We start from the raw sequence: 25,263 nt of genomic DNA, 5'->3' as shown, positions 1-25,263 counted from the left end.
CGGTGTGTCTTCGAAGGGCTTTCGAAAGCATTTTTGCAAAAACTTTTTGAAATAGAATTAGTAAATTTGTGTCAATTGGTTCTGTAGTCGAATTCTTCATTGGATGTTAATCATAATCGCCCAAAATCTTGAACTTTCGTTAACTAAACCTCCAAGTAGAGATGCAATGCGTTAAAGAACTTTCTAATTCTCCGCCCGACGATTTATAAATACGAATAGCCCATAAGTACCTCCTTACTTCTGACCACCTCTCATAAACTGTAAACATTTTGAAACATTGGAAAGAGCCTAAGTTTTGCTTATCTCTCTTATTATGAGTGAGTATTAATTATTAAGAAGATTGTTGTATTTTAACATATTCACGTGTTAAGTTCATTCATTAAAATTCAACTTCTCATAATAGATCTAAGAACAATGTAAAAAGATATTCTCCTCAAAACGATTAAAAGTAATTCTCCTCATCGATCAAATTTATGAAATAAAACTGTATGAAGTCAAGCACTGAATTAATGAGCAAAAGAAAGGTTAAAAACTGGAACTACAGGGTCCGGCACTCGAAGTGTTACCAATTAAAAAAGCCATAAATTCGGTTTGGAAAATTATTTTTATTCATTTTAAAGTACAAAATATGTGAAAATAATCAAAAATTCAGGACCAATTCACTTTTGCTCGATATGACCACCTTTTGCTTTAACTATGGCCTTGAGACGGTCAAACAAACGAATCGCAAGCTGCCCGAATGTGACTTGCCGGTGTTTTGGCCCACTCACGGACAATGGCTATCTTGAGCATATCGAGACTGGTGTATTTTTTACTTCAGACCTTGCTCTCCAAAATGGCCCACAAAGAATAATCCATTGGATTCGCATCTGGTGAATTCGAGAGCCATCGTTTGGTCGTAATGAAGTTCGGAACGTTGTTTTTCAGCCATTCTTGGTTCACTCGCGCTTTGTGAGACGGTACTGAGTCTTGTTGAAACGTGCATGGTTTGCGACTGAAATGTTTGTTTGCCCACGGCTTCAAAGCAGCCTCCAGAACACTTTCCCGATAATATGTCGCATTTACTTTGACGCCAGGCTCGATGAAAACAACGATGCTGGCTCCTTGTGCCAACCGATGACTTAGATTCTCGTATGAACGGTCGGTCAAGTAAACCCTATCGTTTTGAGAGTTTACGAATTGCTTAATTGGAAAATTTTTTTCGTCAGAAAACACAGTGTTCGGAATTTGACCGCTTTCAGCCAAGCGACGCAACTGCTTCGCTCTCTCAGGGCTTACTTGTTGCTGCTTCGATGTGAGATCATGGGCCTTTTGGAACTTGTAAGGCTTGACCTTGAGCTTATTTGCAATATGCGCTGGATGCTGCGGTCGGATATTTTCAGTTCTTTAGCCATTTGATTGGCACTTCGTCGTGAATTTCTCAAGATTATAACTTTTATGGGCCAGGAATCATTTACTTTTTTTCTCGGGTACTTCAAAATTTTCGGTGAAGCTTAGTCTTTACTCCTTTTGTCGGTCCGTCCATAGTAGAAACCATGCTATTTTGAGGGAAACCTTTAGCTACAAATTCAATTCTTATTTATAAATAGTTTCGCTTTTATTCTTAACTGAAAACGGCAGAACAAAGTTCAATAAGTGAAAATCGTAACCACTATAATAAATGTAATAACAGTTTTGATGTTAGGCGCAGTTGGAGTGCACCACAAAACTAGCTGTTTCTTTGTTCAGTCTTAAGAGAGGCTCTTTATACTGTGAATATAGTATATTAAGTTGTCCAAAGAGTTTAAAACTCCCAGAAAGAAAATTCGGAGACCCTATAAAATGTATCTATACAAACGATCATCGTGATGAGTCGAGTCGACTTAGGCATAGTCGTCTGCCTTTCCCTCAATTTTTAAGATATCGATCTTACGTTTTGTCCTGTTCTTTCCAAACCAAAAAGCTGCCTCTTCTCTGAACCGCTAATATCGGATTTTAAGTTCTAACAAGTTATTGTAGGAAAAACGATTTTATTTGACAAGAGAAGTAGCTTGCGTTTTATATTTTTGGATTCTAAGCAAAAAAATTGCAAATCGCTTTACTGTTTATTAAAATATTTTCCATTAAGATCTACTTACCTTTGCGTGCACTTAAACTAATTTTCGAAGAACCTTTGCCACTCTGATTGCGGTATCTCCAAAACATGCTTTCTGAACGCATCAACCGTCTTTTCCGGTGTAGAAAAACGTTGACTTCTTGGTTTCTTCATTAAGAAAGGGAATAAAAAGAAGTCATTAGATGCCAAGTCGGGACTATACGGAGGATCATCATCATTAAACCGATGTTTTGAGTACTCAAAAATGCAGTTGTTTCAGTTGATGTGTGAAAGCTCGCATTGTCGTGGTGAAGAGTGATCCGTCTTCGACGGTTGATTTTCCTAATTTCTTGAAAGACAACTGACAAACCAATGGTTGTATACTATTCCGTTTACTACGTAGGTTGCTATATATATATTTCTGGCCTAATAATGTAAATAGGCATATTTATCAACGAAAATGTTTTTTTTTTTATTTTTTATTTTTATTTATTTTATTTTTTTTTTTGTCGATTTCTGTTTTGTTTCGGGCTCATGCGCATAGATCCATGATTCGTCACCTGTGACGATCTTATAAACGTCTTTTGAAGCACCGCGATCGTATTTTTTCAGCATTTCTTTACACCAATCCACACGAGCCTTTTTTTGAGCGATTGTCAAATTGTGCGGGATCCAACGAGAACAAACCTTTTTTACGGCCAGGTGTTCATGCAATATCGAATATATGCTGGTGGGAGAAATGCATAGGCATGCCTCTATCTGAAGGTATGTTACATGACGGTCTTGCATTATCAGTTCACGTACGGCATCGATGTTTTCTGACACAACGGCTGTTTTTGGACGACCTTCAAGGAATTTCTCTTTGAGCGAGCGTCTGCCACGATTGAATTCGCTGTACCAGTTTTTCACAGTGCTATAGGATGGTGCTTCATAACCATACAAAGATTTTAGTTCATCCACGCACTCTTGTCGTGATAATCCACGTCGAAAGTTGTGAAAAATGATCGCTCGAAAATGTTCACGAGTTAATTCCATTTTTTGGCCGAGATAAATTTTTTAATTCCCTGTAAATAAAACAATTCACGATAAATGACAAAACGTTCTGAGTGATGTTATGCTAAAAAATGTCAAACTTTCCAATGGAAATGTCAGATTGCACCTGGCAACACTTAGTGTTGCCCTAGGCCAGAATATATATAGCAGCCCTCGTACCTTCGATAAACACGGGTTCTTTATGGAGCATCAACGCCCAAAACTGGAAAAAGTTTATCGATGCACTGTTGCTGAGTTAGCCCACGATGAAAGTTGTAAATTATGTTTTTTAGCCGAGATGCTTATTTCAAGTTACTGTAAGCAACACAAATAGCGGACATATGACAAAACTTTCTGAATATGCTAAATTTACTATAAAGTTGTGAGTTATAACGCTAGTGTTGCCAAATCTCGAAATATAAAAGGCAAACTAATTAGCTTCAAGAAATTTGGCGTGAATTATGGCCCAAAGCAACGACACAAGCGCCAAACAAATTCGTCAGATTGACCCACTATAGCATATATGTAGCTGTAAATAGTCGTTGCTTCTAGTCGAGCAGCCAACAATGCAGGAAAAACAGTGTATTGCTAGTCAAAAGATATGTATATCTGTTTAAAAATAAGTCGGAGACGATTTATACCCATCCCACAACATCTTTAAAAAAGTCTAGAATAGCTCCTCAAACAAAAACAACAACAGCGGTTATAAAGATGTTATTTTATTTGGCCACAAGGCTTGCAAAACCGCAGCTCCCTTTTTCTGTCAAGTTCATCATCAATAACATTGTCTAAAACTAGTACCCTTTTATAGTTTCATTGAAAATAGAAGAATTACGAAAATTAAATTGTTTCAAATTCGCATGCCTAACTGCCATAAACAAATAAATATATTCATCAAACGAAACCATTGTCGGCGTATCTTATCACCTGCACATAAGCCCCTCACATAGAGACATTTTGCACATTTGTAAGTATGTGTGTGTTGGTAAATGCATTAATTAATTCCTCGCGATAAAAGTTGCATACCGTCACTGTGTGGCACGCCCTCCGCTTCACTTACGCAAGCGTGTTCGCTTAATGAACCGCTGGAACGGCGTTGCAATGGCGCTGCATGTGGCACAGTCAAAATAAATAAAATTCAAATTACAACAATGGCAATTGCAGCCACTAAAACAAACAACAACAACAAAAAGCTGAAAACAATAACAATTAGGAGCTTGTAAAAAATGCACGTTGCATGCAACGGAACGCACGTGTTGAACGCCAACTCAACTGGCGTCATTTAATTAAAACGCACGCGCCGTAAACTTGTCGATGTGCACACACACACGTATGTATGTGAGTATTTGTTTTTGTTGCACGCAGTGTTGCATTTACAAGTATTTTACTGCCGACCCCTTTGTGCATTTTGTTGTTGGGCTAAATTGCACGGACGGCGCTAGTCAATCTGCACTCATCACAAATGTTGACGCGGCGTCGCCGTAATAAAACTAACAACAAAAGCAAATACTACACTCCAGTCAAGCGCTGTGTAAACTATAACTAGTCATAACTGCCGTTATTGTTGTTCTTGCTGCCACACTGCTTGACTGTTGCACATAATAAACAGTCATAAACGGGAAATTATTTTTATGCACTTTTAATAGACTCAACAACAACAACAAGAAGAACAAAGTGGCATGTTTATTGTGCGCGCTGGTGGCGCTGTGGATACTTCACCGTCAGTTAACGATGGTGTCAGGCAACCTTTCACACGTATCGCACACATGTCGCAACTAAAGTGGCAGTTATGGTATGATGTGGAAAGATGGTGAATGTTGCACGCATTGAGACACTATGCGCCGCGTACTCGTCATTGTTACTATAATCGTTTCTTGTTATGCTTTTCATCAATTTTTATATTTATTCATATTTCTGGTATTATAGAAATACGGCAACACCCGCATTATACATCTGACGCTCTTAACTTTTTTGCCAAAAAAGGAAGCAAAAGAAGGAGGAGAAAGGCTCACCACAGAATGAGCGAAAAGAATAAGCTGTTACTGAGTTCATACTCACAGATCAGACGAATTAAGTGGAAGCAACTCTTTACCTCAAGTCTACATACATATATTATACTATTTTAAGTCGCTACATATTAGATCTAGGGTTTGTAAAATTTTCTTAAGGTAGCAGTACTGATTCTTTTGAAAAAATTTCGCTTTTTTGTACTAAAATTGACTTGAAATCAAAGTTGAACCAGCCTTTTAATGCAGAACAACCTCTGATTGTGGTTTAGGTCGGCCTTTGCTGTAGATGATGACTATACATATGTAAGTATGTTATGAAATATGTTACTGATTGATCGCTCGAAGGAGTTTAAAATGTAAAACTCCTCTAAGATTTCATTGAACTCTCATACTTCTTCGCTGAGAAGAGCCTTAGCAATAGTTTTGTTGAATATAGATTTCAGCTTTCAGTCTTTAACCGGAAATAAATTCGTATTCGTTTGGATTTCATGGACCCGAAGCATACTAGATTCTTAATCAATGCTTGTTGATTATATGTAGGGTTACCATATCGGTCTCTGTCAAGATCAGTCCCGTTGCATATGTTCGCATAAGTTCGCACATTCTTCACGTTTTCCCTTAGCATTCAAAGCATTGAGTTTGGTGGTTAAAGTGAAAAGAATGAAATTTTGTTCAATTCTCTCTTGCAAAGCGTTGACAACTTTATCAATTATAGAATTGATTTCCAAAATGCTATATTTTTTTTTCTCGATCGTTGCCAATTTCGATTGAAAAATGGACATAAGAGCATGTACAATCAACAAAAAAGATTCAGCAAAGTCAGTGGAAAAAAAGAATGCAAAAATGGTGGGGGTTTCTCAATCGATAAAAAATACGCCGTCAACGGAATAAACTTTTTCAAGATTCTTTCAACGACTGTAAATAAACTAAGCCACCTAGTTTTGGAATGGGACAACATAGGCTCGCACTCAACTTGAAAAAAATCGCAAAACGTTTTTAATTCTTCTATGTTCAAAGTGTAAATTGAAAAATGTTTGAACAAATTCAAGGCTAGGATTTCAATCTCAAAAACTGCATCGAGTTTGAAACGATCTAAACCATAATGAGCAGAATTGTGAGGGCAACCGATTACATAACCGATTACATTTTGGGAACCTTCTCGATTCAATTCATCGAAATTGACAGTGGCATTATCGGCTACAAAAGCTGATACTTGTTCTTCCAATTATTTTTTTCTTAAAACTATCGTAATTAAATTGGTTACAGTGGCAAAAATCAGGGAATTCTCACGAAAATCATGGAATATGGTAACCTTAATTATACTTATGTAAAGAAATAGAAATGCTTTTTAAAGAACCAAAGGCAAGAAGCTTTGCTTCATTAAGTATAAAATGACATAATGTACTTCACTTAGTTTTAAGAACTCTACACTGATATAGAAATCATAGGCAAGATATTATACGTAATATTGGTGGCTTTGAGAGACAAAAGAAAGTGCAATGTACAAAGTTCCCAGTAAGTAACTTAATTCTTTTGAAATCCATTCATAGATCGAGTCTAAAAATAAATCAGTTACAATGGTTAAGCTTAAGTTGGAGCTACTCTTGACGTCAAGTCAATATTATACTCTTTTAAACACTTCAAACCTAGAACTTGTAGGAACGAGTTTTTCTCGAAGAACGTCTTATTGCTCTTTTTTAAACTAGCGTTTGCTGACATTAATCAAAATATATTTTATGTTCTTTTCTGAGATTTACTAAGTACTCTTATTGTCACTAAGTTGATTTCGAAGGAGCTGAAAATTCACAAAGCAGCCAAGTTCTCACATGGCTCCCAAGTTTTTTTAAAGAATAACACATTTCGAAATTAACTTGGTTGAATTTTGTTGATATGAAAGTTTTTGGACAAAACTTTCAAACTTTTAGGAAAGAATGAAGTGAGTAATCTGGTAGGTGTTATCACAGAACACTCACCTCTAAGTTTTACATAATCAAAAACATGGTAAAGCAAAAATTGCGAATTTCAGACGAGCTATTTTACGGCTCACAATATTACGATCCAAAATTTAGAATTCTTCATTACTTATAATAAGTGCCCCCGCGTGTACTCAATCGTTTTATCGTCGTCTCTTTTCAGCCAGCGAACTAAAGAGTGGACGAACCCGAAACATCTGCTTCAGCACCTATTCCTGAAACGTTGGAAAGTATACTGTTGTTGCTCTGGTATTAAGCTATCCTGATTCTATGCCATAATGTTCTTTCCAATTTAAACTAGTCGTATGCGCTTGATGCATAGAACAAACTACTAGCGTGTTCTAATAGCTGTTGACTCAAAAACGTTACTGAATTTCATTGCATAATTTTGTTTGACAAGCGAGTAGAACTCCCACTTCGCTAATAGAGAAGTAGCGCATCGAAGAGTGTTGTAGAGTTGTAGAGAATTAAGTTTCTTTTAATATAAAAAGATTGCAGTACAATTTAAATAATTTGTTTAACACACTACATTTGATATTTCCAAGAAATTATGTAAGTGTAAATAAGAAAAATATTTTCTCATCAAGCGTTTTCCATTACCGCCTGCTGCTAATGACCGAACCCATTAATTTTGACCTCTAACCAACAAACACTTAACAGCTGAGTACACACAGAGTCGCTTAGGCGCAACACTCTTCCCATCTCTATCTCTCTTTCACACACTCTCACTTCTCATTATGCTTCTCTGCTTCATAAACTTTCACAACGCTAGTTGGCAACGCCGTACGAACAGCAGCCAGGCGCAGTTGTTCTAACAAAAATTAATAAATTAACTTCCTGGACGCATAAATCATTCGCCCGTTTTGCGACTGTCAAAAATGCCTAACCCACCACCAACACCACAATTGAACCGACTGTGTAATAACAGTAATACTAACAAATGACAACAACAGCAGCGCATACGTAGCGGCCTACCCGCTGCTTTGCCACAAATAGCAACAACATTAACAAAAGTAAAAGTATGACTGTAACTAACGGAAATCGCTACGCTTTGGAGCCGCTGCGGGTAGGCGCTGCAGCTTGCCACAAATATGTATGTGCGCTTACCGCAAAATGTGAAGAATTTCCCAAGCTTTGCCGCCGACTGGCTAGGTGCCTGCCACTAGGTACAGTTACACACCCATACGTAAGAAGTATTTATATCGCACTTTCATAGCAGCACGACATGAGTTTAGTCCTTGCGTCTAGCTCTCTCTATGCCGGTCTGCACTGCCTGCCTGCCTGCATTCCTGTGTATTGCAGCTTTTCCGGTTCGCTCGCTTCGTGCGTCTGCCAGCGTGTGTGCTGGCGTTCTTAATACGCTCATAATTTTTACTTTACATAATTTAATGTCCGTTACCTGATTCCAGACAGAGTGACACACACGCTCAGCGCTTAAGAGGCGGATGGAGCGAAAAATAATAATTTTCCAGGTTTTTTTGTCAAAAACAAAACAAAAACGGCAACAACTTTCGCACATAAATATCATAGTGCCAGTATTGCCGAGTTATCGCCAACTGCTCTAGCTCCCTTTATCACCATTCCGTCGCATCTTTTGCATAGTTGACTCCTTCATCACTTCCACATCCACTTTCGCCTCTTGTACTTCACCTCCTCCCTCTCAATCTGCGGCACTTTTATTTACTCCGCTGCCGAGTTTTATGATATGTTATGGTGAATTTATGATATCGTCAACAATATTGCCGGTAGCAACAGACACGCACATGTAACGGCTAAACCAAACGAGTGTACGCGTGTACTCAGATATCAGGCTTATATTACAATAAAATGTCTCCAGGCGGCGGTCATGGTTACAGGCGATATATGTATGTAAATACATAAGTATAGCACTTGCTGTGTGATAAATGTACTAAAAATCGGAGAAAGAACAGTTTCAAAATAAATCCAATTTCGTCAACTCAAATCTTTAAAACGCATAAAGCAGATTCACAAAGAATTAAATTTCAGAAGAGCTAAAAGCTTTGTAATTCAACAATTTTTAAATAGTCCAGTAATTTAAGCTTAAATTAGGTTAGAGTATATATAGGGTATACCTACCATATGTAGGTTTTGAGACAACTTTAGGGTGTCAATATACAAGTATTTACAGACATATAAGTGGGTATATCGAATTCCGAGGTGAACTTACTACTATAGACTGGACTAAAACCAAAACATAACGTTATTGCTTATTCGGTTTTTATTCAGACAGATAATTGTCTTTGGCTTTCTGGTCGATTTTATTGTCAGACATTGATTTCTCTTCAAATTATAATAAGGTTATTAGTCTCCCAAAGAAATTCAGACTTGACAGTAATAGCAGTTCACTCTAATGTCAAAATTTTATTTATTTTGGCAGCTCTAGAAGCTTTTGTTTCTGCACTATCCGCAAAAACCTCAAATTAAGGTTTGATTCTTACTGTAGTATTTTTGAGCAAAATATAGTAAAACTTTATTCATAAATTTAATATTCTCAAAACGCTTTCCTGGGAGCGGCCGTTTGGGTTTACTGAATAGGCAGAAGTCGCACGGAGCTAAATCAGTCGAATACAATGGTAGTGGCTAGAAGAATAATCAATACAGCGTTCACGGTCCATTTTCATGGTGCAAAAACTAAGAGTTGTCGGTCAGTAATTCCGGCCTCTTTTTAAAAGCTCCGCGCAACTGCACATAATACTCAATTAGTATTCCTTCTTGACAGTTTGGCCGGTCGGAGGGAATTCTTAGTGCATCACACCTTGATAATCGTAGAAACTGTCAGCATTACCTTGATTTTTAACCTGTTTAGATGTGGTTTTTTCGCTGTCGGCTCAGCTTTGACCGATATTCGGCCGGTTGATCGTCTGTTTCTGGGTCGTAACCAAAGAATTAGCATTAACACCAACGTCAGCCTCGCAATCCAACGCAGAACAACTCTTTCCAACAAGTCTTACTTCGGACGGAGAGGGCAATTGAGAAGTAAAGTCGTCTCTCGATGAACAAATACCACACTATATAAGTAAATCATTATTCCATTCCTGTTATTTGGTGCAGAAGCTTGGACGATGACAGCAACCGATGAGTCGACGTTACGAGTTTTCGAAAGAAAGGTTCTGCGAAAGATTTATGGTCATTTGCGCATTGACAACGGCGGATATCGTAGTCTATGGAACGATAAGTTGTGCGAGATATACGACGACATTGATATAGTTCAGCGAATTAAAAGACTGGCTAGGTCATGTTGTCTGGATGGACGAAAACACTCTAGCTCTGAAAGTATTCGACGCAGTACCCGCCGGGGGAAGCAGAGGAAGAGGAAGAGCTCCACTCCGTTGGAAGGACCAAGTGGAGAAGGACCTGGCTTCGCTTCGAATATCCAATTGTCGCCACGTAGCGAAAAGAAGAAACGACTAGCGCGCTGTTGTTAACTCGCCTATAATCGCGTAAGCGGTGTCTACGCCAATTAAGAAGAAGAAGAAGTTTGTTTCACACACCTTTCTTAATACCACGATTTTTGAAGCTTTTTTTCGTTTGCACCTTTTAACTCATTTCCCCTTATTTGTGTAAAACAACGTTTGGAAATACTTTTAATACACCAGACCCACTTAAACCATTTATTGATTCCCGAAATTAAGTTTTATATCTCAACATCAACAGCTTGAAGTTCGTAGCTAACACCCCAACCAGTAACAATTTCGCAGAACTCCATATGACCCATAAATGCTTAAATTGCCTGCTCAAATAACATTTTAAATGATCGTAAATTACACATTACAAGATTTTTAATGACTTTTTGCCAAAAAAAAATATTTTTTACAATATTTAAAATTCAGTTAAATGCTCGAAAAGGCCGAAAGGAAAAACAGTGAAATAAAATTGTACGTGTACACCACAGACATGGGTGAAGTAGAAGACTGTGGCACTGCGCTTGACATTAACGAAATGGAAAAGACACATTTACGCTTAAAAAATATTGTGAAAATCAAGCTAATGTTGGACAACGATTAAATTTATTACAATTTTTGCGCGACACGTGTTTTGAATAAGCAACTAATTTTAACGAATTTCGGTGATTTCGCTGCGTGGACAGTTGGGAGCGCGCGAAAAACAAAAGCAACAAAACAAAGTAGCCATCGAAGTATCGAACTTTTGACAAAAACGTCCAATGTTCTCAGCACGTTCATAACAATTTTTGGAGTCGGCAGCATTTTCTGGTTATTGCTGTTGTTGTGCGTGTGTCATTTTTGGCTAAGCTGTCAATCAAAGTCACAACAGCAGCGCTTAGTCCATTTATAATTTTCTACACGGCAGTGTCTTTTCAATTTTGTATATGTATTTCTTTATTTAAGTTTTTTTCTGCTTTTAATGTATTTTAATATGTTTTGGTTGTGGTCGGGGTTACCCACCCGCACGACCAGCAATTTTATAATTTTGAAGTATTTTACGCCATGTCGCGCTGTCACTCTTTGGCTGTAATGAGATTACTCATTAAATTTCTACTTTTTTGGTTTTTTGCTTAAACATGGACATGGGTGACGTCTACGTGATTTTGGTGACTACAACAACAGTGTATATGTATATATTTTATTGTCGATTCTTTATCGGCTTTGTTCATCGATTGGCTTCGATTTGATTGCCGTTGCGGCGTTTCGGCTTGTTGCATATCCGTGTGGTCACTGTTGTTGTAATTTTTATGTGCAATGCAATTGTAATTAAATTTGGTGGTAAAATTTTTTGTTTTCAAATAACTTTTTATACTTCAAACAAGGTTAATTAAGTTACCCACGAAGTGGAGCGAGCTGAGTCGAGTTTGCTATCCCCGTCTTTCTGTCTGTATATTTATACGCGAACAAGCTCCTCAGTTTTGCATATATCGATTTTAAATTTTACACATGTCTTTCTGTTCTCAAGAACCTGTTCATTTGTCGAAACCGTTGATATCGGGCGAATATAGCATATAGCTGTCATACAAACTGATCCATCAAAATCAATTTATTTTATGGACAACTTTTTTATCTGAAGAGGTATCCTCACGTTATTTCGCATAGATCATTCTCCAAGTCAACAGCGCAATCTCCGAAGACAGTGTTCAGTTTGGACTGATCAAAATAAACTTTTTTTTTAAATATTTTGTTTTTTATGATTTTTTGTACTAAAAAGCCAGCTGTTAAATAAACTGGCCAATCAAACTTACGTTATTTACTTTTTTGTGAAATGTATTATAGCTTTGGTGCAACCGAAGTTAACGCTTTTTTCTTGTTTGTTGTACAAATAATTTTTTATGAAATAAACTTTTTCAAATAATTTTGTTATTAGTCTCCCAATTTCATTTTTTATATTTATTTACAAAAAACAAAATAATTTTTTACCTCAAATTTTTAGTTTCGGTTTCTCTTTCAGTGCGTTTCATTTTTTCTTGTCGCTTTTTCAAATCCTCTTCATTCGCCAATATTGCTACAATCGCCTTCAACCGGTTTTTAATCAATTCTTAATCATTGCCATTTGTTACGGTTCATTATGTTGTTGTATCACTTTAAGTTTTTATAGGTTTTGTCTTTTTTGCGCTTCGTATTATTTATTTTATATTTACTAAAGAGCTAACACATTTGTGAGGTGCTTGAAAGTCTCTCAGGCATACAAACATTTACTCCAAAAACAAACAAAAATACTTTTGACTTAAATGCGCATAAATCGAAAATTAAAAATTCAACAACTGCACATTAAATTGAGTTTGGTGACATAAAAATTGACACAAATTAAGTTGGTCGCGCAATTAACACGATATTTATGTTAGATTTCTTTGAATTGATTTTCATTACTTTTGCTTACGGAGAATTCAGAGTATAGGCTTTTACGGCAAAACAATTAGCTAGCGCCTTACTTTGCTGCAATAAAATTGTTTTTATTAATTTTAACTCATTTACATACTTAATTGGTATTTAATTATTGGGGCAAAAGATAACTTTATAAAAGATACAAGGTCTGTCGTAAAAGAAACAGGACTCTTAAAAAAAACAACAAAAAACTAATATTTTTCAAAGGTTATATTTTTTTATTCAAAGTAGTTTCCTTGTGCTTCGATACAGCGTTTAGCCCCTTCAATTGCATTTCAAATGAGTGTTTAAGGTCAGTGACAAGCGTCGACCGATGACACGGCGTATTATCGTGCAACAGGCGCTAGGTCCATGCCTCACGGTATTGTGGTCGAGCACGACGAATGCGTGACAAAAGACGCTTCATAACACCATGGTAAAACACAGCATTAATCGTTTGGCTAGGTGGGACGAACTCTCGGTGTACAATACCCTCGAAATCGTAAGCACAAATCAGCATTGTCTTTATTTTTGACTTCAGAAGACGACCGACTTCTGATCGTCACAGAGGTCCTCACGACCTTCTTGGAATCTCTTAAACCACTCATGCACATTACTACGGGATAGGCACAGATCACCATAAACTTTTTTCATCATTTGAAATGTTTCAGTAAACGTTTTACCGAGTGTAAAACAAAATTTAATATTTGCTCTTTGCATTTTACGACCGATGACCAAAAGCTGCTGTCACTTTTTGATCGATAACATCGATTGTAGTTATCCAATTGTCTTAAAATTTTTACGAAATGTCAACAAGAGATCAAACTTTTTATTTAATATACCCACCAATAGGTGGCGCAACCAGAAACAATTATATTTAAAAAGTTCTGTTTCTTTTGCGACAGACTTTGTATGCATATTTTTCATAAGTAAATATTTGTACGTGCATATTTATATCTACAAAGATTTGTCTAAGATGCTGCAAAATATAAAATAAAATAAATGTATGTTCTCTTGTTTTAGGAAAATATCGGCACTCTCTGCTTTATGCATTTCTCCGTCTAGTAGGGTGAGTACGACTTATTCCTTTAAACTATAATATATAATGTATAGTATATATATATATTAAGACACAACACCTTTAAAAGTATTAATTTTTAAACAAATAATGAAACTTTCTTCCGAAACGAACGAATAATTTTTATAAATTGCTACAATCATCTCAGTAGAACAATAATTAAAGTAAAAGTTTTCTTTATATTTGCATTAACTGAAAGATTTTCGTAAAGCATAGTTTGAATGATCCAAGTTAGAAGAACAATTTTCCATTCCGTTCGATATGCAATTGCCATTTTGAAGGTAATTTCATAATGCCACTCTCATAGAAACACTCGTCCTTATTAGCAAAAAAAATTTTCGGTTTTTGCAAGCTTCTATTGAACCGAATTTTTCGCCATTATTTTCGCATTAACTGGAAGGTTTACTCAGCATAGTTTGAGGTTTCCAAGTTATGAGAATATCTTCGATAAGTTCTTGCCATTTCGTAGGTTTTTTTATAATGTCACTCTCATAGAATCGTACCTCGTTCCTATCGACAAAAAAATTGCGACAGTCGATTTTTACGAGCTACTCTTGAAGTGATTTTTTCACCTGCAAAACTGTTAGCCGTTGACAATAACGAATAGTAAACACTTGGTATCAGATCCGGAGTGTAACTTGGATGCTTTAGAACGTCCGAACCAAACTCATAAAACTTGTGGCTGTCTAGAATTACAATTGAATTGTGTGACCTGGCATTGTAGTAGTGAAACACAATTCCTCTCCTGTAGGCCAAAGTTGAGCGCTTCTAGGCGTTTGCTTCTTTCAGATGTTCCAATTGGTAACAGTGTATATATGATTCCCTGCCAATCTCACCAGGCATATAGCAAAACCATATGTCCATACCATAACTGAACCACACGCTTCAGAAATGGTTCCCTTTTGTTGCGAGTCAGCAGCGATTATCAGATGGAAATTCTACGTGGTTCATAAGGTTTTTTGCATTAACTCCTGTGGTACATCGAGCTTTTTTTTGTATTATCCAGTCTTAGTAAAATAGTTCTAAACGAGTTTTTGTGCCATGTTGAGCTCCTGAGCAATCGAAAGAGTGATTACATGGCGTACGAACTTGTTTATTTCCATTATTTTGTCGCTATTTCGGACGATTGACCTACCAAATCCAGTCCAACTTTAACATTACCGGAACTGTGTCGACGAAACCCAGATTGCGTGAGATTGGCTTTTACAGTATCAGGACCGAAAACACTATTTACATTTTAAGCCGCTTGGCTTACGCTTTCGACTTCATAGGAACTGTAAATTATATCGTATTTTTTCTGTGCTGACATCCGTCTTTGCCGCCTGCTCAAATAATATCACAAAGGCGATTGCAATCAGAAACGCCTGGGTAAACTTTCGATAGAGCTTAAAGTGTGTGTAGTAGACAAACACCTTTGCGAACTCCAGTGTTTCAGAGTATAAGATACAGGAGGTCAAGTCCAAAATTTGCGTGAGATAATTGTTTTGTGCATTTCTTACGTTCTGATCTAAGTCTAATTTTGATCAATTAAATTCTTTGATTAGATACTACAAACACTTTCTTATAGGTGCTATTTTTCTATGAACAAAGTTAACAGATGTCTACTCATTTATCAGCCTTTCTCTTTCATATGTTTTTTTTTTATTTTTTTATTGGTTCGTTGTTGTTGCATGGGCTCTTTTTATTACACATTAAGCGACCAATAACAGGTCATCCACTTCAGATTAATAATGTGTGGCGCTAAAATCCCAAAAACGAGAAAACCAACAACACTACGCTAGAAAATACGCGCTAATAGTGTTAAAAGAAATTAAGAGACAAAAATCCATATCTAATTATGAATAAAATAACACCATTATCGGCGGAATGAGGGCGTCAGCGGCTGCTGGTACGGGCACGGCAGAGGTGTTAAAACCGTAAAACGGTGGTGAGGCTCAGCCATTTTTTTCTAGGTTTTAAGTGGATTGGTGCTCGTTTCAAGAGGAAATGCCGAGCGTGTGTGTCGCTTGTACATGTTATGCCCATTTAATGGCATTTTAATTTTATGCAAATACGCGCAATCAAATCAGTAGTGACACTCTAGCCGTATATATAATATATTCATATATACAACACTACATATGTACATACCTACATACATACACATATATTTTGCCGCTTTGTTGCGACAAAAGCTCAGCACCTCAGCTGGTCAGCGCTGTCCAAGGCACTTGGTGATTTGATTGTTCGCTTGCGACCCTTTTGTTGTTGTTTGTTTGGTCGGTTAGTTGTGATTTGTTGTTTATTTTCGGTGATATTTTATATAACTGAATTATTTACGTTTGGCTTTTGTATGAACAACGTGAAAATCTTTAATGTTATGCTGATATTATACATAAATGCATTAAAATCACTAAGTTTCCCCGTCGAGTGTGGAGAGTACACCATATAGTAGTCATAGAAATTATGAGCCTCATTAGGCTTTCGTAAGCCGCTCATTAATCAAAGCAAAAAACAGAAGTAATAAAATTGAAGAAATAGTTTTGATGATTTGTAGACGATGATGAAAGCAGTACATATTTATAGGTGAGAGTTTTACAAATTTAAATATAGATTTTTACACTTTGTGCTATGTACATATGTACAATGTTCTGCTTTATCCTGGTTTTATTAGCCTCTTCTTCTGCTCAGCCATAGAAACTGACAATAAGTATGTATTATGCGTATTTGGAGAGTTTTATTTAATATAACGATATTGATTACCGAGAATTTATACTCCTTTATCTTCTTATAAACTGTTGGAATTTTGGTTACATAGGTACATATGTACTGTGGGCTTCACAACACAGATTTAAGTCTGTCATTTTTTAAATACACTTATCTCATATTTTTTATAAATTGTCCGTATTTGCTTGTACAATTTACTAATATATACATTTCATCTCAACTCCCTAAAACTTGCGTTCGCGGGGAATGTTCGACGGATCACTCTAAACAGTTTTGCTTAAGAGACTATGAGTCTAAAATCATATTCGACCCAGCGATTTTTAAGACAAAGATGAATAATTAGTTGTATTAGAGACATACAACATATGTGATGTAACTAGTTGTCCGGTCTAACCAATTCCATCAAATGCATCAATACACCTATATAACTTAAATTTCATTCAGATATCTCAAAACGAACGAATTTTTATCTCTCTCCAAAAATTTCGCTTTAAAAGCGCTGGCTCAAAACTGGGCTTAGACCTATAATCTCTTTGGAAAAAATGTTCAAAATGATCCATAGAATCAGCATACGCGATCTTCCATCTTTTTAGCTCCCTGTGAATCAATCAATTAAAAAAAAAAATGTACTACAGGTACAGGTATATATTGAAGATAGAAAGCATAAATAGAGAGCACTCAAAGCACGAATATAAAGAAATTTACTTCTGGAAACATTAAACTCCTCTGCCTTTAATTAGTGTGGTCATTATCTATGGGTTTCATTGTATAGAGGAAGGCCTTTTTCCTGTAATTTCGCTCCGTATTTGTCCGTCTTTTTATGGCGTTCTCTTAACCTCTTAGTTGGCTCAAAATTTTCAACTCGAAAAGTTAATTAAGAATCTTTAATATAATATCAAAGTGTGCTTTACAACATTCGGGACTTCAAATATATACAAAGGATATTTGACCCAGTATTACCATTTACTTAGTAATAGTCTTAGATCTTTTAGATTTGTTGTCATTCTTGCAAAAAAAATTCAAAAATATAACAAATTTTTCCTCTCTACAAATCAACTAAAATAAGGGAAATGTAGCCTCAGTTAAGGGGTCCTGGTGGTCTGGAACGCTCAAATTAAGGGGAATTTTTTTTAAGGTTTAAAAAAAGAGCAATCGATTTAAAATTTTTACAGTTTATTTATACACTTATGAAATGTACAAAAATATTTTTTTTGTTAAATAAAAAAATGTTTAACAATATTAAAAATGGCGTCCAAAAAAAGCTATCTTAAAAAATGACTCCCGGTGCCGTTGTTGTTGTTGACTCTTCAAAACATCTGAAACATAAAAACCAAATAAATTATTAAACACTAGGAGTGCAACCAAAAAAAATTGAAAATTAAAAAAATTTCGCGCTTTTGAAGTTCAGATTCTGAAAACAGCTATTTTTGGACCAGTTTTAGATCGAAAAAAAATCGAAGTTCTTAAAATTAAAATTTGATCGTAGTCCCGGCGAAGATATTGATCTTATAAACAACATACATATTAAAATTTCAAGTGATTCGGAAGGATAGTTTTTTTTTTCATCAACGGCGCGCCGAAAAAAGTAGTTTTGAGATAAATGACGTACAAAGCATCCATTCATTGAGCCCCTCGACCGCGCGCTACCTGCTCAAACGGCTGTAGAAGCTAAAATAATGTGAATATCCTTCCAAAAATTTTACAGTATATTCTTAAAGGACTATACTTTCGAACTACCAAACAAAAAAAATTCGATTTTTTGAAAATACTCGTTTATCGTCAACTTGAAATCAGACTAAACTATTTTGTCATTTGCTCTATCGTTATGGCTATGAATATGCTGTCAATTTAACAACATACAGCTATCTGAAAGCGTCCTCTAATTGTTATAAATGACAGAAAAATAAATATGCGACTCTAAGATATAGACCATATTTTATACAGACAAGTGTAAGGAATATCCTTATAATAATGTTCATATATGTTCATATAATAAGATAGCTTTGGTAAAATACAAATGCGAAATAAAAAGAAACCAGCCTTCTTCTGAAGTAATCTTAAAGCTTTACTGTCCGTTTTCTTATAATCGGTTAGTATTTATTTATCTTTGAACTTCCATTTTACTATGTTATAATTTGAATCTTTCGGATTTCGGACTTTCATGTAAGCTTTTACATTGCGCGAATATCTCCAGAGTATAAAGTAAGAATGTATTGTTCCATTATTTTATATGCTTTATGAATAATGTCTAGGCTCAAGTGCTGAACTCGTATGCAACTTTGATGTTGTAAGATGACAATAGGACGCTAAGTAGTAGTTTGGCTAACAGTTTGATCTGGATAAATTTTCTTTGGCTTGGCTTAGTTCGAATGAAAAGTTCTCTATGACATCAGTGAAGGAATTGGCTTGATTAATTTCGACTAGTAGCAACGCTTGTCAAGTAAATAATATAACTTTCGACTTGAATTTTCGACTTGCTTAATAAATATGCAAGTTAAGCGCAACAAATGCGACTCATATCACAAATTTCGTATGTGTAGTCCATGACCCCTACTGTTTACTTAATTACCGCTTCACTTAAACGTATCCCTTCATTTTAATTCCCAGCTAAATTTTATTGCTCTCCACTAAAATAAAAAAGCGAACTTTTATTGCCGTGGAATGTCGGGGAAAACACATTAAAATAGAAGTTGGCTGCTCCCGCTGTCTAGCCATAAATCAACATTGGCGCCTCTGGCAAAGCGTCGGCTGAGCAACGGCCGATTCAAGTAAACATACTCTTAAACGCCAGCGAGAGGAGGTGAGTGTAATGAAAAGCGCGCAGCTAAAGTAAAAGCAGCGTGGCGCGTGTTGTTGTCATTATGACAGCCATTTGCATAAAAGCGCTTCACCAACACCATCGTTGAGAAGCGATGGGTAAAAGCAGTGACACCAGCTGCGGTAGCGGCGAACAATAGCCGCCTCATCACGAGCGCCGCGCTTGACCCACAAATCAAACGGCATTAAAACGTGCCACACTTTATTGCCTCAAATGGCGTTGTGTGGCAACAAAACGTTAAATGACATTGACATTTTATTTATTTGAATTTTGTTTGGCAATCGTAATAAATAAACCGAATAAGCTAAATTGAGAAGGCGGGATGAAAATGTAAGCAATTTTTTGGCTCTGAGATAATTAGCTGATTACGAAAGTGAATGAATTTCGGATGTAAAGTATATGGAGTATAAATACAATATTATTACAAACTTTTATATTATAGCACATAGATGATCATTTTAATCATTGCATAAAGCCTGGTACCATATACCAAAAAATTTAGAAAAAGAGAAAGAGGGAGAGAGAATAAAAATTGAAATATATTCTTAATAGGCAATTACAATAAGTTCTCTAGCCCGATCCGATAGACTGTTGGCAACCACTTCACTTTTTATTAAAATTCATCCCATCTATATATTGAAAAGGGTCTGTAAGTACGACTTGATATTAAAATGAAGTAAAACACTCAAATTGGATCAAAATAGGTTCAGTTTTCTTTTATTACGTGGATAATATTACGCCATTTATGATTTGAACAAAATGTCGGGTAAATGATCACTACGACTCCGTTTGCATATCTCCACACCGTTTACACCAATTTTCGATGACTGGATTAAGCTTTTCGGCTCGAATATCAGCTAAAGTGCGGCAAATGTTGTCTTTGAGCTTCTCAAGTCTTTTTTGATATATACCCCCAGAGAATAAAACGAGTCGCCAAACTTTCTTTGCAATGTCTCCACGTTAAGAAGTGAAACATCAGGTGGCGTTTCGTCTCGTTGGGAGTAGAGATCGTCCGCGGCGATTTAATCAAATTCCGTGAATAAGTTGGACAACATAATGTTATAAGACTTGCTATTGATGATAACGGCATTTTCCGCTTGATTTCGAAAGAAATATTGCACGATGATGCCGCCATACTATAATAGGCACCAAAAGCTAAATTTTTCTGGATGCAATTAGGTTTCCTGAATCATACGAGGATTTGACTTACCTCAATTTTTTGATAAAGCCATTAAGCCAAAAATGGACTTCATCTGAGAAGATGATTTTTCGATGAACGTTTTTTATAGTGAATATGAAATTTTGTTTCAGAATCTAGGATATTTTTCAAGCGTTGTATAAAAGTGTTATAATGGCCAATCTTATCCACTAACAAAATTTGACACAAATCCGAAAACGAACATGGCCGCCATGAGCTTTCAAAATCAAGTCATCACTATTGGTAGACGCTATACATAGCCGAACTCTTATGGGGGTACTCTCATGTGAACGCATACATTTTACCACTTTTTAGGACAATTTTTTTTAAGCGACAACACAATTCAATCATTTTAATTTTTTAATATATTTTTATTTGTATTTTGAAATATATTTTGAAATGTACAAAAAAAGTTTTTTTTTTCGTTTTTTACATTTTTAATATATTTTTTTTTTAAATCAAAGTAGTCCCCAACAAAAAAAGTAGTTCACTGGTCATGGTGATAGCGGCTGTTCATGCTGTCTGAAATAAAAAAAATCGAATGGATCATTATTCAGTAGTTCTGCGGCTATCGTGCCTACCAAATATAATCAATTTCATTAAAAAAATTTGTCGAACTTCAAAAACAAGTCACGAAAATCTTTTTTTTTTCGTTAAAAATCGTTTAAGAAAAATATTAAAATATTTTCGAAAATAAACAATTCTGGTAGGGACGATAACTATAAATGAGTAGAAGAACATATGTAAATTTGTAAATTTTAAAGCAATCGGTTGAATACGTTTTTTTTAGGACCATGACAGTTTCAGAAAATGATGATTCGAGAAAAATGCGATTAAGACAGTAAGACAGGTAGGCACTAAGAATTTCGGTCTGAATTTTTCACAGCATGTTTTCAATAGGTGTTACTGTCAAAATATAAAAAAAATCGATTTTTCGAAGTGATTACATGAGAATACCCCCTTAACAATTCCCAAACATGCCCATTTTCACTGGAGATATAATTACTCCGATGCCTAGAACATATTATTAATGAAACAAATTTATTATCATTGCTATACAGTCATATTAGAACTATAATAAAATCAAACATACATGCATTTATTATTTTTTTTCCAAATGCAATATACATACATTATATGAAGAAATTTCTCACCGCCCTAGGAGCACTAACAGTTGTTCAAATTTGATATTTATGGAAAGTCTCTATCTACCTTAATCTGTGGCTCAAGAAATACAAGAGCCTGAACGAAAGATGCTACAATGTATTACTCAAAACCTTCGGGGCAAAGTCCCGTTGTTTATCAAAGGCAGCTAGAATGCCTCATACTGACGCCTTAAGAACTTTTTTCAACTTTCAATATTCATCTTAGGTTTCAGACAAGTAAATGCTTGTCCGTAAACAATATTTCAGAGTTTTAACAGAGAGGAATGTGACATTCGTCATAGCTTTTAGATAAGAAACCACTTGAAGTACTTAACATTATCTGAACCTATAACTGTAAATAACCTATTTACAAAATCTATGTTCCCAATTTCAAAGTGGAATCGTCAAGCAGCGTAAGTCCTTTACAGGATGTCCCATGGATCACCATCAGGAACAGGCTCTTATTTTCATTAAACTAAGAACTGTCGCTTGGGTAGTATCATCAAATTATCACGAAGAATATCGTATGTGGCTACAATAACAAGAAGTATGACCATTAGCGAACTCTTTCTTGGTATAAACGCAGTCTTGAGCAACAAAATTACGATACCGTATAATATTTTCAGAATTTTTTCTAAAAAACTGCAAATCACTATGAGATTACTTTGAGCTAAGCCATATTTAGTATAATTCATTACACACGTTGACCATGAAATACACTTAAGAACCTGTAAGCCAAATGTTGTTCCCACAAAACCAAATCTAATCTGCGTTATCTACTCTTCAACTACTCTTCCCACATCAGTTTAAGCACTTTCGTTCCACGCGATTCTAATCAACAGTCTCATCAAGCGTTAACCTGTATATTATCAATAAAAAAAATCGTCACCAAACAACGCCTAAGTCATAAACTGCAGCGTGTGACTTCATCAAAGCCACATTAGCCACTTCGATAAGTTGTGTTCAAAACGCTTTTGCTCACAAACTCTTTGCCATACCAATTTTCACCATTTAGTATTAGTTGATGTTGCTGCTGTTGTCGTCATGCACAATTTTTCCAACGGCTACATAAAATACTCAATTTCATTACAGAAATTAAACGTAGCTCAAGCATAAAATTACCAACTTAACACCCGCTTAAGACTTATAGTTTTTGTCGTGTGCTCTCTCCTTCTCCATAAAATTTTTTGTTGTCACTGACGTGGTAAAGTGTGTTGCATGCAACGATGCGTTTTCTTGTTTGGTTGGTCGGTTATTTGTATTTGCTTATATGCTTTTTTTTTTCAGTGTGGCTCCAACATTGCTGATATACTCACAACTTTGCTGATTTTCATTTATTTTTGGTTGCGGGAATTAAACTGGATTTGGTGGTAAGCCAACACTTTCTAACTCGTTTTTAGTGATAAAAGATTTCTGCTGTGTCAAAATAGTGGAATTTAGGATATGAGAATATCATCTAAGATGTCATACGTGAGGAGGATTCGGAAAAATAAAATCAAATTAGACAATACGTTGCTTTAGAATCGCAAGGTAGCTGCCTAAGATAAGCTTTGGTATATATCTAAGATGAAAATTATCTACTTCGATTAAAAGGCATCTACGAATCTTATCAAATTAGCGTTATAGTTCCGAATTTTTTGAGGCTCATATATTTATGTACTCAAAAATATAAACGGCTCCGTTTCGTAGTCCAAGTTTATCGTGGTTCCATTTGAATACAGTTTTTTAATCCGGAAAACATTGCCTATTGGTTGGCAATGGCTATTTTCGGTATAGATTTCTTTTGCTAAATCGAATATACGAATATGTCATTATCCGTAACTAACTTGGTATTTCTAGTCGTACAATTCAAAAACCACTCTTAGAATTAACATATAGACCATATATCCATGAAATAACTAGAATGTTTGAAGCTCAAACAAAAAATGCTGTCCTTCCTTTCATAGAAAGTTGAAGACGATAAAGATTCTCATTCTAAAAATAAAAGCTTAGATACACCATTTCTAAATTACCTACTCTTAAAAAAAAAACAAAGAAACTCTAAATTTAATGGCACATGTTTATAATCATTCGAGATAACATTGTTTGCCATTTATTTTTTGAGGATTATCTCTTTCAAATGATGGCCGCGGCTACATCTTAGAAGGTCAATCCGTTGAGCCCAATTTTCGATGACTCGTTCCAGCATTTCCACTGGCAACTGGCAAATGCCGGCGTGATGGTTTGCTGAAAGGCCTGATTCGAAGCGGGATTGTCCGCATACACTTTAAACTTTACAAATCCCCACAGGAAAAAGTCTGACGGTGTGATATCACAAGATACTGGTGGTCAGTCGACCGGTCCAAAACGTGGAAATATCTACTCACCGAAGTGTTCTCTGATTAAATTCATTGATTGATTGTTTTTTTCTTAGTGAAATAGCAGCTCTTGAATCTCTTTATGTTGCTCTTCGTCTAAAATGCGGCATTTTTTTTTGTTTACATACCCATTGAAACAGAAATGAGCCTCATCTTCTTGGAACTTTTCAAGAGCCCCTAAGCGATGCGATGTCGCTTGGGAAGGTCGAGCGGCTTCAGTTCTTCCAAAAGCAGTAGTTTGCAGCTTTCAATACGTCAGTATTTTTATTTCAAAGAAAACTTTTTCTACACTAGAAGATTATTACTTATTATTACTGTTTATTCTAAGCTCAGTTACCTCCTTGGAGACGCTTGGGCTCGATTTGAGTATCACTGACTGACTTATAAGCTTGGATAAATGCATGCATACCTTATATTAAGTAAATATTTACTGCAAATTTGTACCAAAAATATTTTTCTTCAGTGCACTTCACCCGCTGAAAAAAAAATCATGTTCCTTCATCTAATTTTCGCGTCCATATTCATGAGCTTATGCCACAACATGCCCTACAACCTCAGCATATAAGTTTTAATAAAGTTTTGTTGAATTTTCAGCAACACTCCCTACTTCCTGCCAGCTTTTCCAATTACCCGAAAGCAACAACAACTCAACCTCACCTTTTCTCCACAGTTTAATGCCAAACTATCAACAGCGCCAAAGACCAACGATTTAGCGCCCTCAACTCTTAACACTCAGCTTGGCTGTAGTAGATGACATGGATTTTTTTTTCCTTTTACACAAGTTTTTCTAATTGTCGCATGAAATTTAAGCTGATAGGCTTAACGTGGCACGTTGAATGTAATTAATGGCTGTATGGAGATATAGCAATTTGAGTTCTTGTGTATGTGTTAGCGCTGGATGCTGTAGACAGCATGAATGAATTGCGCAGACCGTTACCGCAGACCAGCCACTCCATTTCACCCAAAGTGGGTCGCCAGTGCTGCGGCAGAAAAAAGCAACAGAAGTGGAGCAGAAAAGGGAGTATCTGCATGCGGGTCGTGA

This window comes from Bactrocera tryoni, chromosome 5 (genome assembly GCF_016617805.1).
Source record: "Bactrocera tryoni isolate S06 chromosome 5, CSIRO_BtryS06_freeze2, whole genome shotgun sequence".
NCBI lineage: Eukaryota > Metazoa > Arthropoda > Insecta > Diptera > Tephritidae > Bactrocera > Bactrocera tryoni.
The sequence above is the reverse complement of the archived record's forward strand: the minus strand, read 5'-3'. Positions refer to the sequence as shown.